Source organism: Pyxicephalus adspersus, chromosome 6, assembly GCF_032062135.1.
Source record: "Pyxicephalus adspersus chromosome 6, UCB_Pads_2.0, whole genome shotgun sequence".
NCBI lineage: Eukaryota > Metazoa > Chordata > Amphibia > Anura > Pyxicephalidae > Pyxicephalus > Pyxicephalus adspersus.
In genome coordinates this window covers 92,239,952-92,257,321 of record NC_092863.1, presented here as the reverse complement: position 1 = coordinate 92,257,321, position 17,370 = coordinate 92,239,952, and the positions used below count along the sequence as shown (strand labels likewise).

The following is a 17,370-nucleotide window of genomic DNA, read 5'->3' as shown; positions in this document are numbered from 1 at the left end:
ATCAACCCTCAGTCGATTATTGGACGAGAACCATTGCATGTGAGTAGGTAGCCTAAAGCTACGTACACACGTCAGATTTTTATCGCCCGATAATCGGCATCGGCCAATTATCGGGCGAAAATCTGCCGTGTGTACAGTCGGTGTCGTCCATCATCCGGACGACCGACCTGCCGGATCCATGGACGATGGACGACAGCCGATCGTAATGAAAGTGAAGGGGAGAGCGCGCAGCAGGGTGCCGCTCCGTCGCTCTCCCCCTCCCCTCTCCATAGAGCATGAACGGTGCTGTATGTACAGCACCGTTCATGCATCGTGCACTCCCTTGTCGTTGGAAAGGATCGTGAAAGATCCTTTCCAACGACAAAAATTGGCAGTGTGTACGCAGCTTAAGGCTGCTTACACACATTAGATTTTTCTTGTTGGAAATGATCTTTCACGACTGAAAGAGGAATGAACGAGCGCTGAACATACAGCTCTGTTCTTTTCTATGGAGAGGGGAGGGGGAAAACAACCAAGCGGCACCCCGCTATGCACTCCTCCCTTCACTCCATTGCAGTTGTTCGTCTTCTGTCGTTCAGTGATCCGCCAGGAAGGATTCATGACATTGACATTGACATTTACATTTCTCTCCCAAGTCATAAATACTGGCAGTTAAGTCTTTTTTAAGCATAATCCACAATAATAATAAGCAAAACCTACAAGATTTTTTTTTAAAAAACATAATACATTGTATTAAACTATGACTTTCAGGCTTAGCAGGACCAGTAATTGGAATTTAGATAAGCTTAGATGGATTTAATAGGATTTGTCTTTGAGTTTGGTTTCCCTAAATTTGAAATAGGATTAGCCAGATCTTGGCTAATTTCAAACGTTGTTTGTGATAACACCGCAAAGTGCGCAGGACACAGAACAACACTGAATTTCTACCTTGACCAACAGGATTGCATATTTAACAGATCAGATACCAGAAGTTCCCTGTCGTGTTTTACATATGTTTTAAGCTTTTTTTTTACTAATAATCCAAATCTAAATTGGTGATTGCATATAGTAATATTATGGGATTGAGAATTGCATTAGCTGCTGTATGGACTGTACAAAACTGGTTCTGGCACTGCAATATTTTAAAAAGCCCCCAGAGTTGCTCTGGTGCTGGTCCTACAGATGTTGTCCTAAACATGGTGGTCCTGCAGCCACCTACATTCTGATCAGTGGAAATGTTTAACACAAACTAAAATTCTTGCTAATTTACTTTGCTTCCAAACAGATGTGACAGATATACAAATTAGAAACTAATACCAGAACCAGGCTCAATTCATACCCATTATGCAACCCACAATTAGATTGATACTCTGCAATTAAATTTCCCTAAAAGAGCGATGTGAGCCATTGGTGAGATTCAGCAACACTGTAAGTTGAACAGTGACGGGCCTTGGATTCTTGAACAAAACTGCTTTGTGGGTCAAAATGCTCCAGAAGCAAATAGCACATTAATTAATTTCTTACGTTTGTAGGTGTTTCATCAATCTGGAGAATACCGTGTCAATAAAAGTGGCAAACACTTCTGATAATCCTATACCACATTTTATTCCCATAATCATCCAATAGCAGATAAGAATCATTCAATAAAAAAAAAAGTCTGATAAGTCATTTGTCTGATAAGTCATTTGTAGCTTGATCAATATAAGGAGTCCCCAAAAGGCAAGCCGGTATGTGTCTTTAAAATTCATATATTTATGATTACATATCATTTTTCTTTTTAAAACCATTACATATTCAACATGGTTAGTTGTAGAGTAATATAAAACTACCAGATTCTTTTAGAGGGGTACAGAAAAACCCAATGAGACCACATAGGTAGAACATACAAAAAATACCCTTGCTGGAATAGGATGTAAGACTTGAGCAAGGCTGCCCAGACAAATGATAAAATATAGAACTTTGGTAACTCTTTGTAAATGATATTTAGTACTTTTTTTGTATCATTGATTAAAGATCTAAATTTCCCTATATAAACTAGGTATCCTTTGGTAAACCTTATGCTTTGGGAAGCTATGTTCAGACAGGCCAGTACTCAGCTACAAGGAACATTAAAACTAACATTCAAATGAGGTATTCAAACTATTGTCAAGCTTTGTTCCCATGCTAGATTAGAGATGAACATCTGGAATTAACATTTGTGTTCATCTCAGGTTAATTATATTATATGTACAGTTCTCCCTTGATGTTCAAAATCGCTTAATTCTATTACAAACACCAGAAAGCACAATAAAACTGTTAAAAAAAAGAAAAGAAAGGTTGAATGCATTTTTGCGCTACATGACATGGCACTGTCTTGAGAAACTTTCTGTTGTCTCCTTGTGTTGTATATTTCACAGATTTTTGACCTTAGCAGGAAATAATGAGGCAGACAAAAAAGATTTGATCTTAGTATTTTTTCTGAACACCATTGAAGGGAAAATGTCTTGTAAAAGAAAAATAGAAAAAAATACACTGTCCCTGGGACCTCAGCAGCAGCAGAAAAAAGCCTGGCTACCTCTTGATTTGTGTTTATTGCTAAACTTGCCTGCCATAGGAGGTCCGCTGCGACAGTCTAGCTAAAATAAAACGATTCAGTGTTCTATTCACTGTCTATCTGAGTTCCCCTAGATAAGAGCCCTACAACGAAGGACATATTCAAGTGCCACAGTAGGGTATCTCTGCCTTTTAATAACCTCTCCCACAGTCCTCAGATCTAGAGCCTTTGACTGCCCACTGCCACATTGGATGGAGCACAATAATAGACCTTTCAAAGTCTCGGCACTCTGTTTCTCCCTGGGAGTCCAGAATTCAGGATGCACAGCTTCCTTCCAAAAACAGATTAATTCCATTATTGATAGAATGCTGTTGTCCAGTTTGGAGGATCACCGGCTTGTTCTGAATCTTAGAGGTGCAGCTGTGTAAACAGCAGTTTTCTTTAGTATGGTGAATATAGGCAATGTATACACTAGCTCAATATGTTCCACAGGCATTTTCTGTCACATTCATCACAATAGCAGCACAATCAGCAAGAGAAAAAGAATGTCGCAAAATGAGTTCTGTGGGCAGACAGGACATTGAGTAAAATTTGCACCAGGAAAAAAGATAACAATATAAAGAACACAGAGGTTCTAGCATCTCTCTACTTGACTTTAAAAAAACATTTACTTTGTCTTTGTTTCTTTTGAAGTTTTCCCTTACTTTTTGTAGAAACTTTGTTCCTGGGATCTGTTTGAGCTATGGATGGCAGAAGAATTTGAAGGGGTTCTTTTCTTTCTCTATCCAAAATGTACTTTGTATAAATATATATAAACGGTCCATATAGAGAACTTTCTTCCCAATTATTCACGTTAAGATTGTTACAAAGGACAAGAGGGCACTCTTTGCGTCTGGAGGAAAAGAAGTTTAATGTCCAGATAAGGAAGAGATTCTTCACTGTAAGGTGAATAGGCTCCCTCAGGAAATAGTTTACGCAAATACTATAGATTGTTTTAAGAGAAAGCTGGATGTTTTTCTAGAAGCACAGAATATAAACTGGGTATTAAGGTTTTTACGGAAAGAGTACACACTGTTGATCCAGGGAACATCCAATTGCCTCCATGGAATGTAGAACAATTCACACATAAAACAGTATTAGACCTGTCCGTGTACCCATCCATCTATCTACACTACATAATTGGTGTACCAGATTCACTCAGTCATATGAGTTTGTTGGTTAACCCATTCAAAATTATAGTTATGGTGGTAATCTCTTTTCTCACAATTTAGGCTGAATGCCCCCCCAGGAATAATATTGTGACAGGAAAAAGACTAGGTAGCAGAAGGTTTCTTTTTTTAGAAAAAGTCTATTTAGTTATAATGTTCAAAATCACATAGGTGGGTATGCAGTTTGATACATTACATTTCTCATACAATTACCAGTGCATACCCCTTATCCTCTTGTGGGATTTTTTTTAAGACTATACATTTATCTCTGTGACACAGTAATAGTACAATAGTCCCAAAATATGGGTACACTTAGTAGTACATAGGAGCACAATAGGAAAAGTCTAGGATTCCAAAGCGTTTCACCCTGTTGGGCTTTCTCAGGGTAAGATGAGACATATAGCAGGTAGTTCCAGTGTGCAGAAGCTCCTATATCTGGTGGAAGTGCTCAGAACTAGTTCTTGACATTACAGCAAGCTGCAGACTTCACATAGCAAATAGCAGGAACGCTGCTCTATTTCCTGATTTCAGGGTTCAACTCTCCTGTGTCCCAGACTACATCTACAACATTATTCATCTGAGCACTTCCTCCAGGTATTGAAGCTTCTGCACACTGGAACTACCTGCTATATGTCTCATCCTCACCTCTGCTGCCACGTCTCTTTTTTATCCCATTCTAAAACCATCAACGTCATTATCAAGTTGTCTTCCCTTTGAGGTTTTAACAGCTTCTACTCTTCTGAGGAGGCTTTCCACAATTTTTTGGAATGTTTCTGTAGGAAGTTGTGCATATTCAAACACAACTTCTGAGGCCAGCTACTTATATCGGATCAGACCTGACACACAATAGCCATTGTAAATTATACCAAAGGTGTTCAGTAGGGTTGAAGTTAGTGATCTTTGAAGGCTACTTGGGTTCTTCCACACTTCATACTCATCAAAGCTATGTTTTCACTAGTCTTTACAGTACTAGTAAACTGATTTATTAGTACAGTTTACTGGTACTATTATTGTGTTTACAACAACGATATACTGTCAGTTACAGTTGAATTTACTTATGTTCTAGACACATTGGAATAGAAGTATCTGTGTAAAGTTTTGGGTGAAAAACCCAAAGGAGCTACCACACTTCTTTACTTTTGGAGCATAACAGTTTGAGCAGTATATATATATATATATATATATATATATATATATATATATATATATCTTAAGAACCATGTAGTTGGTTCTTAAGAGTGCACTTTGAGCACAAGGACACAGTCATGCTGAAAAAGAAAAGGGCCTTCGTTTACTGTTCCCACATGGTGTATCTATCTATCTATCTATCTATCTATCTATCTATTAATTTTTTATCTATTCTTGATGAAAATAGCAATAGCCCCATAAATCTACAACAACACAAGCTCATAAAAACTGTTATGTTTACCTTAATGTGAGTTTCTATGTAGGAAAGTGACCTTGTTGGGTCAGTGGCCTTTGATTGACCTGTGCCTTTACCTTCTCCAGAATATAATCCTTGTGTGTAAAAATGGATCTCTACCCCAAGGCTACATCATCTGTTGTTCAGATGAGATAGTGTTTGTTTTTTTTTAACTTTGCTGTCCAACAGCAACTTTCTTTAGTTACATACATACATATACATATATAAATACTTTACATTCTTAGAATGTCCATTAGTCATAGACAAGTCGGTGGAATAATAGTCAGCACTTTTTCTTTTAAAGGAAACTTTTACACTGTTGATCACTCTTTGTACGTATACTATCTGGTAACTTGTTCTAATTGTTGACTTCATATATTGAATTTCTTTCTTCATATTCATATATTGAATTTCTTCTTTCTGGAAATAATTTGTGACAATTCCATATTTTATATCCTGACTTTTTACACCAATGACATTTTATATCCTGACTTTTTTACACCAGTGAAATAACACAACATGAGGAAATACACAGCACATGTGTTGGCATCCTAAATGCACCTTAGGAATGCACTGGCATGCATGGCAACATGCAGCCATATAATGAGCTTTAGGAAGTGCACTGCGACACATTTGCTTATAATGTATGGTTATAGGTAGCTCATTCTGCTGCAAGCGGCAAAGTGTGCATGTTTGGTGAAACGCAATGCGTTAGTAAAGTGTTTTGTTTGCAATTAATAATAAATGTTTTATATATAAATAAATATTTATTTATATTTATTTATTTTTAGTATTCATTCGTAATTATACAAGACATTATTTCTCTTAAGGGGATACTTTTTTTCTATATAGATATTATATATCAAAGTCAAATTTAGCTTATGAGGTCCAGATTATGTAAACCCAAAGAAAGGTAAGGTATGCGCCACCTCCCACCAACTCAAGCCCAATGACTTTGTATCTGTAGTAAGTAGAAGTAAAGTAAACCCCAGAAAAGCCAGTGGTGATAATACATGCTATGGGACAGTGTGTGAGTAATAAAAGATTTTGCATCAGAGATCAGTGGGAGTGAAATATAGTAGGTTCCTGTGTTTGTGGTCATGGGAGTAACAAATGTCCCTGCACCAATGGGAGAAACATAGCATTCCATATCATTGGAAGTAATACAGATCCCGTGTCAGGAGATATAGTGTCTCATCATCATGTGTGTTCAGTGGGTTGGATGCAATAGGAGCAGAAACACGTAAAAGGAAAAGCTCATCTTAGCTAGGGAAACTTGTACATTGTAAGTCATTCCATGTGCTTCACCTGCTTAATAAAGTTACCTGAGTGAGGAAAATAATGTGACTTGCATAATAAAGTTAAACATGAAAATACCATGGTACCTGCCTAATAAAGTTGACTAAACAAGGTGAAATGAATTTCCAGTAGTGCGTGGCCCACTCTCTACTGTAAATTTGATAAAAGGGGTGTAAAATACCTGTTGCTGACTTACACCCACGGTAGGCAAGTGACCAAGGTATCTCTGGGGCATTGCCAATTCTAGTAATGTGATAAGTTTTCCAGGTTATGGCAAAATAATAATCAAAATATGCACCTTTGTAAGTTACATACCCTTTGTGTATGCATATTTGAGTCTGTAATTAGCACACCATTTGTGTTTCAACCAGGGCTTAGCTTATTTGTAGATCATTTGCATTCACACAAGTTTTTCTGCTTCTCTATCTTGGTCAGCATGTTAGTAACATCATTTGATGAATATCAATCTAATAAATTCAGTGTTTGTCTGATGTCACATTTGTCAAGATAAGTCCTTCTACAATTGCAATTCTTGCATTTCATTCTTCATCCTTGCAAGAATACATGTTGGTTTGGACTCATTTGCTGACAAATGCTCATCAAAAGAAGTTGCTCTGATTATGCTAATAAAGATGTAACACTGGATGGAGAGATAACCTAAGAGAGAGGTTGTAAAACTAAAAAAAGGCAGTGTTTGGGAGCATATGATAGTAGGAGACAGGATAGAAGAGGAAGACAAGGGTGTGACCTAAGCAGAGGTGCTGTCCAAAGGAGGGTAATAATTGTTTTTAGGCCATGTCTATAATATTCTGATTATTCGCTGTGTAGATCATATTTTTTGCGTTATGTACCTATTTCCCTGCATATTTGACTTTGTGTACAATATACCATTTTTATAAGCAATTGTTATGTGTTTACTTCTTTGCTGACAACCTCAACTTAGGCTATGTAAACACATGCTGCTCTCTCTCCCCTTCACTTCAATTACAATAGTTCATCGCCCATTTTCCATGGATGGGTAAACGATGACCTGAGATGATTAGTCGACAAGAACCATTGCACGTGTGTATGTAGCTTTACAGGAGGAATTTTTATTATTGAATTAATATTCATTTTATATTAGATTTTAATCTTAATAATAAACACAATTTCTTACAGTAGTTTGACCAATAAGGTGCAGATATGTGAGCAAAAGAAGGTTCAGATCAGGCTTTGGGTAACACCAGCAAGGAGTGATGGTTATTGGGTTTGCAAGAATCCTGTAGGTCTCTACCAATAGAGATAAAATAAAGTATGATTGTTTTATAACTAAATCATTTGTAGTAGCCTCCATTGTCATGGAAGAAATACAAAGCTGCTTATTTATAGGCACTGAATGCTCTATCAGCCAGTAACCCCTGCACAGTGATGGAACTGATAATAGAGCAGAAGCCTTTTGTATAAGTAGTAGGGGTCAGTCACTCATTCATGCAATAGTTAAAGGTCTCTGGGAATGGGGAAAGGGATGGAAAGATCACTGAGCAGCTAGGGTTTCTCACAATCTAGCAATAAATATCTTTTTGAAAGACAAGTAAGCTAAACCACATGTGCATTTCTGTCATGAGAAAGCATATATATAACAAGATATGCATTATATAATGTACCATAATACAAATAATATGTATTTTATCAAACTGGTTTACTGGGTGTATTAAAGGTTACGCCTCATCCTCCAAGTTTACAATTAAATTCTTTTTTGCAAAAGTATCCCAAGGATTTTTATGGGGCATAATTGTAAACACTCACTATTACATTTTAAAAACATTTGCAATTTATTACTTTCCTTTTTAAAAACAAGATGAAAACATTCATTCTTATACATACAAATTGTCAATGAATGGCATACTGCAATGATGTTGTTTAGTTTGCTTTTAAAGGTCCTTGACGCGTTTCACCTGTAGGCTTCATCAGAAGGAACCCAAGTTAGCAGCACTCCATAAATCTATTCATATGTTACCAATCAGGTTCATTACATGAATCAACTGTATCTCAAAATAAAAGATTTTCACTTGTGCATATCACCATTTTTGTTTGGATGTGGTTGACAATTGTTTGACTGTGTACCTATTTCCCCAAAGAGTGCTTTATAATGTCAAAAATCTTCTTACATTCTGTCATTTTCCAGCCGGATACAATAGAATACCTTAATATATCAGAGAGTATTATGAAGACACAATCATGGCTCAACCACCTCCTCAGCTCCAATTTTGTTTTTCTTTTCAGCTATAATTTTTCTTACCTAGAGTAGATTCTACGGGAAGGGGTAGGAGGTCCAGAAAGTATAGGAGGATCTATCATTTTTGTGTGTTATCTGCTTTCACAAATTAAAGAAAACCCTTTCTTCATGCTCACTGGTCTTGAATTTGAATTCCAGCTTTTATTTAGGTCGGCAGGGTGAGAGGGAGTAGCACCAAAGCACAACAGTTTAAGTTTGTGTTACTATTTTATTTGCATTGCTGCCTTGCCCTCATCCAAAATTTACTTTGTAGTCTTTAAATGTGGTAAACTACTTTTACTACCCACCCATGGTCTACCACCTGTTAATCAGCTGTTAAAACATTACATAAACCATAGACATGAAAAGGGGTGCAAGCTCCTGTGGGGAAGGAGAAAATAGGACGTCTGGAAATAATAAGACACAAGAGTATGAGGTTAAGAACAGTTGTAGAAACATGTTGACAAATAAAGTCCACTACATAAAGTTCCATTAGACATTCACTATAGTTATAAACAGCTCAGATAACTCTAAAAAAATTTTTTTTTACAGAGGTGAACAATGTTCTTTTCAGAATATATGTAATGCTGATCATAGAAAATACGATTTTGAGATCTGCTTGTTTTAAACTAAAGCTACGTACACCTAAATATAATACGATTGTGAGCGGGCAGAATCTTAACTGCAAAAGGTACAGACTATGTTTCCTTTACAATAAAACAAACTTACCCGTCTGTTCACAAATATTTAAATAAACTCTGTTTCTTGCACCAGCATATTCACCCGGTCCTCTTCTGGGTTGGGAATCTTCAGAAATCTTGATTGGCTGTGATGGAATAAAGTAGTTCTCGTGCTTGTGCATTAGTGTTTATTAATTTTCAGTACATATTTATACCAAATATATACTAAATGATATTATTACAGATAATAATATGTTTATAGTGTACCTTGGGCATTGTCTGTCCAGAGAACCAATTACTAAATTGGCTATTGGTCCCTGCAGTTGAGTTTTACGCTAAATAAATACCTCCAATCTGGCAAAGATGATATATACTTTTGTGAGTATACAATAACTAAAACCATATCTTATCATAATATATTCAAAACGTTAGGGCATATTTCCTGTTTCTTATAAATTAGATGATGGCTTTCAGGTAAAGATAATAAGTCCATGCATGACAAATATATGGCTAGTAAGCATATATGTATGAGCACACTTTATTTTAGGAATACCTTGATTTAAAGTAGAAGAGAGTCATTGCAGAGCCCTGTTGGTAATGGAGTTAGGAGTATGATCTGGAACAAACTTTTAAGTTTATTTGCAAGCTCAGCCAACCTATGGTTTATTGGCTTAAATAAATAGGAGTTGAAAATCCATAAATAAAAATTGGTCTGCTACCCTAAATAACGTATATGGGTTGAAAACAAAGACAAAGGATACCTAGTGTTTTAGTGCGGCAAAAAGATATTATATTGTAGAAAACAGATTTTAAATAACGAGATGGCGAGATGTATAACATAGCATTTCATTCGATCTCTCCCATATAGACAAGCATGGGAAGATTAACCGATGTACTAGACAGTATTACCCCTACTTAGTATTAAGAGAAACATCTTGTATCCCGATGCGTTTCGCCTGTCGGCTTCCTCAGGGGATTTGGTAGAGAACGTTTGTTCAAGGGTTGGGATAATTTGAAACCATCATGTGAGGGATGTCACAGAGGTAAGTATAACTTTGATTTCACAAGATAGTATCTGATATTGTTCCTTTTTTACGCATTTATCTTCCAACAAATGTATGCTGTCTTCTCATTTCTGCAGCAGTCACTTGCTTATGGCCGGTTTACTTCACAAAATTCTGTGTAAGTGTGCCTGGGCATACATAAGGCGAAATGTGTCAGGTATAAGACGTTTCATGCCTAATTTTCAACATCAATAATCTATGGTCAGATTAATTTTGTCCAGACCTATTACCCCATTTCCATGCTGTCTTAAAATGGGCACTGGAACACGTTTTTCAACTTGTATCATTGATTTATATCATTTGTGATTTGTAAATTCACGTATTGATATTCAGGCAAAACCCCTGTTCTTTGTGTTTACACAATTTATTCATATTTAAGGGGTGACACAATTTCCAACAACCTAAAAGGGTATAATTTGGGACTTTCACATTGAAGGTATGCAAATTAATTTTTAATCCAGGAAATTATTTTTTTAATAATAATCTAATGACCTTTGTTTGTGAATAATTACAATTTGCAATTATCCCGACAGGGCCTGAGAGCTATGAGGTACATATATTAGTGATAGGAACCAATAGGCTGAAATGATCCAACTTGAATAGGCATCAATGTGATTGGAGAATGTGTTCATAGGTTATTATTTTATCATGAATGACATAGAACTGATCATTTCTGATCCTAAAAAGTGATGGGTGTACCAACAATTTAGCAGCACCCCAGATATGTCTCCTGGCAGATATTCTACACTTAGCTGCTGCTATGACTTCTTAGCTCCAGGGATGAATTGTCTTCGTCTTTTAAAGCTGCATTTTCTCAGACTCTTTGATGAACTTTGGAGTTCAACACAACAATATTCTCTATTTCAGTACAATGTAATGTGATCATTAGCTTCAGGGTATCCAGATCTCTCTTCATGTCCTAAAGGCAGCAGATGTTATGGACAGACGCTGTGACTGTGTGGGAAAAGAACACTGTGTATTATCAAATCATTAGGGCCGGAAATATAACGCAGACAGGTACAGTATTAATTTAACTGAAATAAAAGATTATATAGGTGTGGTACATAATTGTCTCATCTTTTTTTTTCCTGTGAAAATGATACGCTGCAATGAAACACTATTTTATTTATTGAACCTACAGCCAGATTAAGCTTTTAAGTCAGATTAGGGAGGGTGATTAAAGTAGAACCCCAGCCAAAACTTTAAAAAATTGATAAAATGAATTGCCTATAACAGGTAAAATAACAAAAAAAGTTTGGAATGTTTAGCTTCAATCTGAAGATTATCCTGCAGTACTTTTTATTGTCACTAGATGACCTCAATGTGATGGCCAGCATCAATCAACTCACTTCCTCTAAGCCCAGGTGGCCCTTTGGCTGTGATTGGACAGTAAAAGGATAAGAAGCATAGTGTTGAGCACACATCTCTTTGTATTCCTATCAGCTATTTGTCAGCAGATAAACTGATTGGCTCCTTGTGCTGCTACATCCTCCCACAGGCTTCTACACATAGGCGCTATTGTCAAATGCTGACTTTTTAAGTCAAATGCAACAGTGCTCAAGCATAATATAAAGAAGGCTAGGTTTGGCCTTCTTTAGCGTTAACACAAATGTATTCCAGAAGGGTAGTCTCCTGGCCCCCTAGATAACCAACTTCAAGGGTCAGTCCACCCAAATGTCATATATTAATTATAGGTAGAACCTGGTGGGCTTATCCCTACATTCTTCTATGTCCTGGGTATTTTAAATCAAAGTACACAGGTCACAGTAGACAGATGATTGTTACCTTAGACAAACTGGCACATGTATCTCAGATGGAAATCTGACATGGATTGATTAATGACTGATCAAAAACGACCTCTGTCCATTCCTATGGAGGAAAGCATAGCAGGCTGCAGCTTGCTCGTCTTCCCCTCTCTGCTTACCATATAACACAATGGCACTGTGTTTACAGTGCTCGTTTATTCATCTGTTAATGGAAACAATCACGAAAAATCAATTTTAGTGACAATCATCTGATGTATGCACAGGACCTAACAGTGTGCAGACCTGTTGCAGACCAGAAGAAGAACTAAAGAATGTGGATACCACCAAAAGAATATTTGAGATGTAAAGAATGGCAGGTGATTTTTTCTTCATCATCTACCAAAAATTGAAATATCAGCAGCTGATTTAGTTATTATTTAGTTTACAGATATAACAATAGTGCTATGCCATATACAGGGACATATGAATATGAATTCTAGCCTGGGGACCTATTGGTACAAAAACCTGGTACTTTAAGCTCTATATGGACACTAGCTTTCCATCACCATTTCTCATAATTCTAGGTGAAAATTTAGTGTCAGTATACTGTACACTGTTTAAAGATTTATTCTACTGGATCACTAAAAGATCATCCACTAACAAGGACTGTTGTAATTTACAAAGCGGGGTGTCTCTTACTTGTCCTCCCCACTCATCACCCCCCTTCTCCTTTTTTCTCCTTTTCAAAGAACAGAACATGCTGCTTGAACACTGTCCAGCAATCTCTAATAAAACTGTCTCCTGAAAATGTAACTAATGGTCATTTTGAGTGACAATTATTGAGCGTCTGTACACAGCCCTAATCCTCACGAAACAAAATTGTGGCACAGCCAAAGCCAAACTCTTATTTTACTGATAAAAAAACTTATGCTGAAAAAATGTATTTTGCATACAAATGAACATTGCTTTGGTTGGTGAGGTCTACGTTCAGCAACGTTATACATGCCTAAAAAAAAGAGGTCAGCTGAATATCTGATTATAATGTATGATCAGGTTTTTCCATCAATAGATTTTTTCTTCCATAATGACACAGGCATATTTCAAGATGACAATTCAAGGATTTATCAGGCTCAGACTGTAAGGGGCAGTGGGGGCAGTGTTATGTTCTGGGGTAGATGTGAGGGCAGCATTATGATCTTGGAGGTCTGAAGGGGCAGCGTTAAGATCTGGGGGGTCTGTGAGGGCAGTGTTATGATCTGGGGGGTCTGTGGTCCTCAGAGAAATTTCCTTCCGTGAAACCGGTCCCTGGGGCCAAAAAGGTTGGGGACCGCTGATCTAGGGGGTCTGTGGGACCAGTGGTATGATCTGGGGATGCTTCCGTTGTTCAGGTCTAGGTTCAACAATATATGCGCCCGAAAGTTATGTCAGCTGACGACCTGAATATAGTGAATGACTAGGTTTATTGGAATTTTTATTACCCCAATAGCATAGGCATAATCCATAATCAGAATGCCAGGATTCATCAAGCTCAGATTGTAAGAGAGTAGTTCTAAAAGTATGAGACATAATTTTTTACATATGGATTGACCATCAGTCCAGACCTTAACCCCATTAAGTATCTTTGGGTTGTGCTGGAGAAGACCTTACACAACAGTCCAACTCTCCTATCATCAATACAAGTTCTTGATGAAAAATTAATGCAACTCTTGGTGGAAATATCCAAAGTAATGTTAGAATGTGTGACTTTTTTTTGGCTAGGCAGTGTGTATAGTCACATGTGTGACAAGAGTGACACATTTAACTTTACACATAGCTTGCACTGCATTAAAAATGTCCAAAGTAGCTCCAGGAATGCTTTTTATATTTCTTTGTGAGCATCTGACTTAAAAGCAACCTGGCCAACTTTTTTTTTCAAAAATCTTACTTGAAGGCCTGATCCACACATTATTAAACTAAAATTTATTGAACATCTATGAATACCTTCATAGATGAAGGATATTTTGTATTTTCAAACCGCTTACATTGTACCTTCAGTCAAATTCCCCGATTAGTTGAGACTACAATCACAGCTATGTCTGCCAAACCTTTTAAAGTCCCTTCATTGTTTTTGTGTCAAGTGTCTCTGTGGGAAGCCCCTTTATAAACATGTCACCGCTCTTCTCTGTCCCACACCCTTCACTTTTCACACAATCATTACTTTCATTTCTGATAACATATCAAAGGCAAATCCCACCAATCAAGTCAGCTATTTTTTGTGTCACAAACGATGTGAAGCCTGCAGTCTGTGGAAGTGGATTCTGGGTAAAAAACTTTGGGTTTATTGCTTGTTTTTGCTGCCTGACATCATTGTGTCTTTTCACACTATTACATGATAGTGTTTGATTAATGCTGGCCATCTATCAATGGTTGCCAAGGCGAGGGTACACAAATAATGTGTGAAAAGAATCCTGGTGAATCACTGGGAAACACAGCTAAAAGAAAAGACAGGGGGACGCTTTTAGGTAGAACTGTGCATTTACTGATAAAGAAGGGTTAAAACAGCCATGCGACTGGAGGATCTATGAAGGAATCAAATCCTCCAACGTGACCCCAACATACATTGGAGAACACTCTATTCACTCACTCACAGCTATTGGGTTTCACTTTACTTTTCTCATTTACATCATCTGAATTTTTGTTCACTGAATGGGCCCATCTGACCCATGTGCAGCCAATGTGCTGATTATTATGAATAGCACCCCATTGTACCTTCCCAACATACCGGTCCTTAACTGTATTACAATAATTAGTACTGCTAAGTGCTAAGAATGTTATTTTGGGTCTGATTTCAGGGCTTCCGGGGTGCCTTGGAAGCCCATTCACATGAAAAGGTTGATTTGACATAAAATGCCATAACCCCCCTAGCAGTAATCCAGAGTGTGGATTTTCCATGCAAAAAGCAGTAATCCCGAGTCACACTCGGGGTTGCTTAAAAGATTAAAAAAACGTACCTTGTTCCGTTGGCATCCTCTGGCATCCTGCTGGTCCCCACAGGTGTTCGGGACACGTCTTCTCCCTCTGATCTCCAGCCGGAGAATGCAGAGACGATCTCTGGGGCTTCCCGGTGACGTCGGAGCAGCTGGGAAATTCAAATTATTTTGTATTTGATTCAATACAAAATAGCTGTATTGAGTCTAATACAAAGAAATCTTACATATAATTATATCATATATACATTATATATGCTACTGTACAGTTATATTACATGTATCACTATTTATTTATTTTAACAGACTTTTGTGTTTTTTTTTATTTGAAGTTTATTAATAAATTTAATAAATATTAGACATATTTCGGTCAGTTATGCCTAAGAATTATAGGCCTAGAATGTAAAATAAATTTCCATGCAAAAAAATTTAACGCGTTTTGCGTGGAATTACGGACAGAATTAGAAAGCTGGGGGGGGGGGGGGGGGTAACTCACTGTGGCTTACCACCCTGGTGTGAATTAACCAAGTTATTAATTTTTAGGCATTTTGGGGAATTGGGACCGACGTTAGGCTCATCATACCTTACATTAATTAGAGAGTCAATACTGTATCATAGGAGGCTAATATTTTTACTAGTTGATACCTACTTAGCTAGTAAAAGCAGCATAAGTCGCCTGATGCTGTAGCCCATCTGCTGTAATGTTTAACATGTTGTACATTCATAGATGCTCTTCTGCATAACTCGGTTATAAAGTGTGGTTATTTGTGTTGTAGGCTCCTATGGAGGTAAGCACAATGGGGAGTTTCTCATTTGTTCTTTCCTTCCTATACAACAGATTGGTGCTGTGTGTACGGTGTTCATTCATTCATCTAGAAATACTAGTTACTAGAAATATTGACATAGCCTTATAAAGTCACAGTTCTTCTGTTTCTTCTGCACACTTGCTGTGTTATCTCACAGAGTTCATTTAGCTCTCCTCCTCTTTGATATTAGACTTTTAGCCTTTATGACCTACATATCTGAGTGGAAGTATTTTTAGGCAAAATGCACTGGGCAGAGCTGATACCATACAGTCCACAAAAATGCTGTGTTGTCAACCCAAAATAGAGCTCATCAGCCATGTGCAAAACAAGGGTTTTTTTTTTTTTTGCATAAAATGCACACATGTAATGCATTTGCTTTTAGTTTGAGCTAATATGTGCTTTGGTCTGACACCTGCAGAGCATTACCAGCTGCTTAAATTGTCAGACAGCGTAACCAAAACTATGCTATTTGTAAGTTGTTAAGGCTGAAACAACACATCTTTAGAGAATATGATAGTAGCGGGATTTCAGGATCAATGTTTATTATCATTTACTCGTTTTTATATAGTGCCAACATACATTACAAAGTCCATACTCATTTCTAACTTTCCCTCAATTGGGTTCAAAATCTAGTGTCTCTACCAAAGTCATATGTCATTAGCACAGTCTAAGGCCAATTTTAAGGGCAAACCAATTAACCCAACTGCTCTTTTTGGGGGGATACAAGAGGAAACTGAAGCACCACATACAAACTCCTTGAAGATAGTGCCCTGGCCCAGATTTGAACCTGAGACCCAATAGATTGCTAGCCACTGAGCCAACCATGCTGTCCACATTGTACATCTGCTATGGTCATTAGGGACACATTTTGACTCTCTCTTAAAGGTGGAGTTTACTTTTACCTTCTCCTAATCTTTCCTTTTACCTCTCTTTCTATTGCACTGGGATAGTCAATGTCAATGGTGGAGGAGCTTGAACTCCAGTGAAGAGACCTTGACTTAGGGTAAGAACCCTGAGCTATGCAGTTCACCAGTACCCACCTATACACGAAATATATATTGTAGGAGCATTGGACCTTAACCATTGTCATGAAAAATGTATACATAGACATTTAGAGTTATTAAGTTTGAAACTGTCAGCAGGAATTACTACATACAAGACCACTTATATTTAATGGTCTTCACCTGCAAACAATGCACCTCACATTCCCAGAGGAATCAGCTTTTAAGCGAACAGTTTAAAGTACAATCAGCAGTAAACGAGGCAGTTCTCAGGTTTTGGTTGGTTAAACTTTGAGGACAATGACGTTATGTGGTTAGTATTCTGCTCAGATCAGCTCCCACTGAAGACAACGTCATTGATATTCTAGACACATGGGTTCCCTGGCGCTCCATAAAGTGATGGAGTTCACTC

The 17,370-nt window shown here is 37.3% G+C and overlaps 1 long non-coding RNA gene across 1 annotated transcript; it reads right to left on the bottom strand.

The window, feature by feature from the left end:
- Nucleotides 1-10,127: 10,127 nt before the first annotated feature.
- Nucleotides 10,128-15,300, bottom strand: LOC140332613 (uncharacterized). Its single transcript, XR_011921198.1, has 2 exons — nt 15,176-15,300; nt 10,128-11,394 (listed from the first exon to the last, which is right to left on the bottom strand). It is a non-coding gene; the product is annotated as an uncharacterized lncRNA (long non-coding RNA).
- Between the last annotated feature and the right edge of the window lie 2,070 nt (nt 15,301-17,370).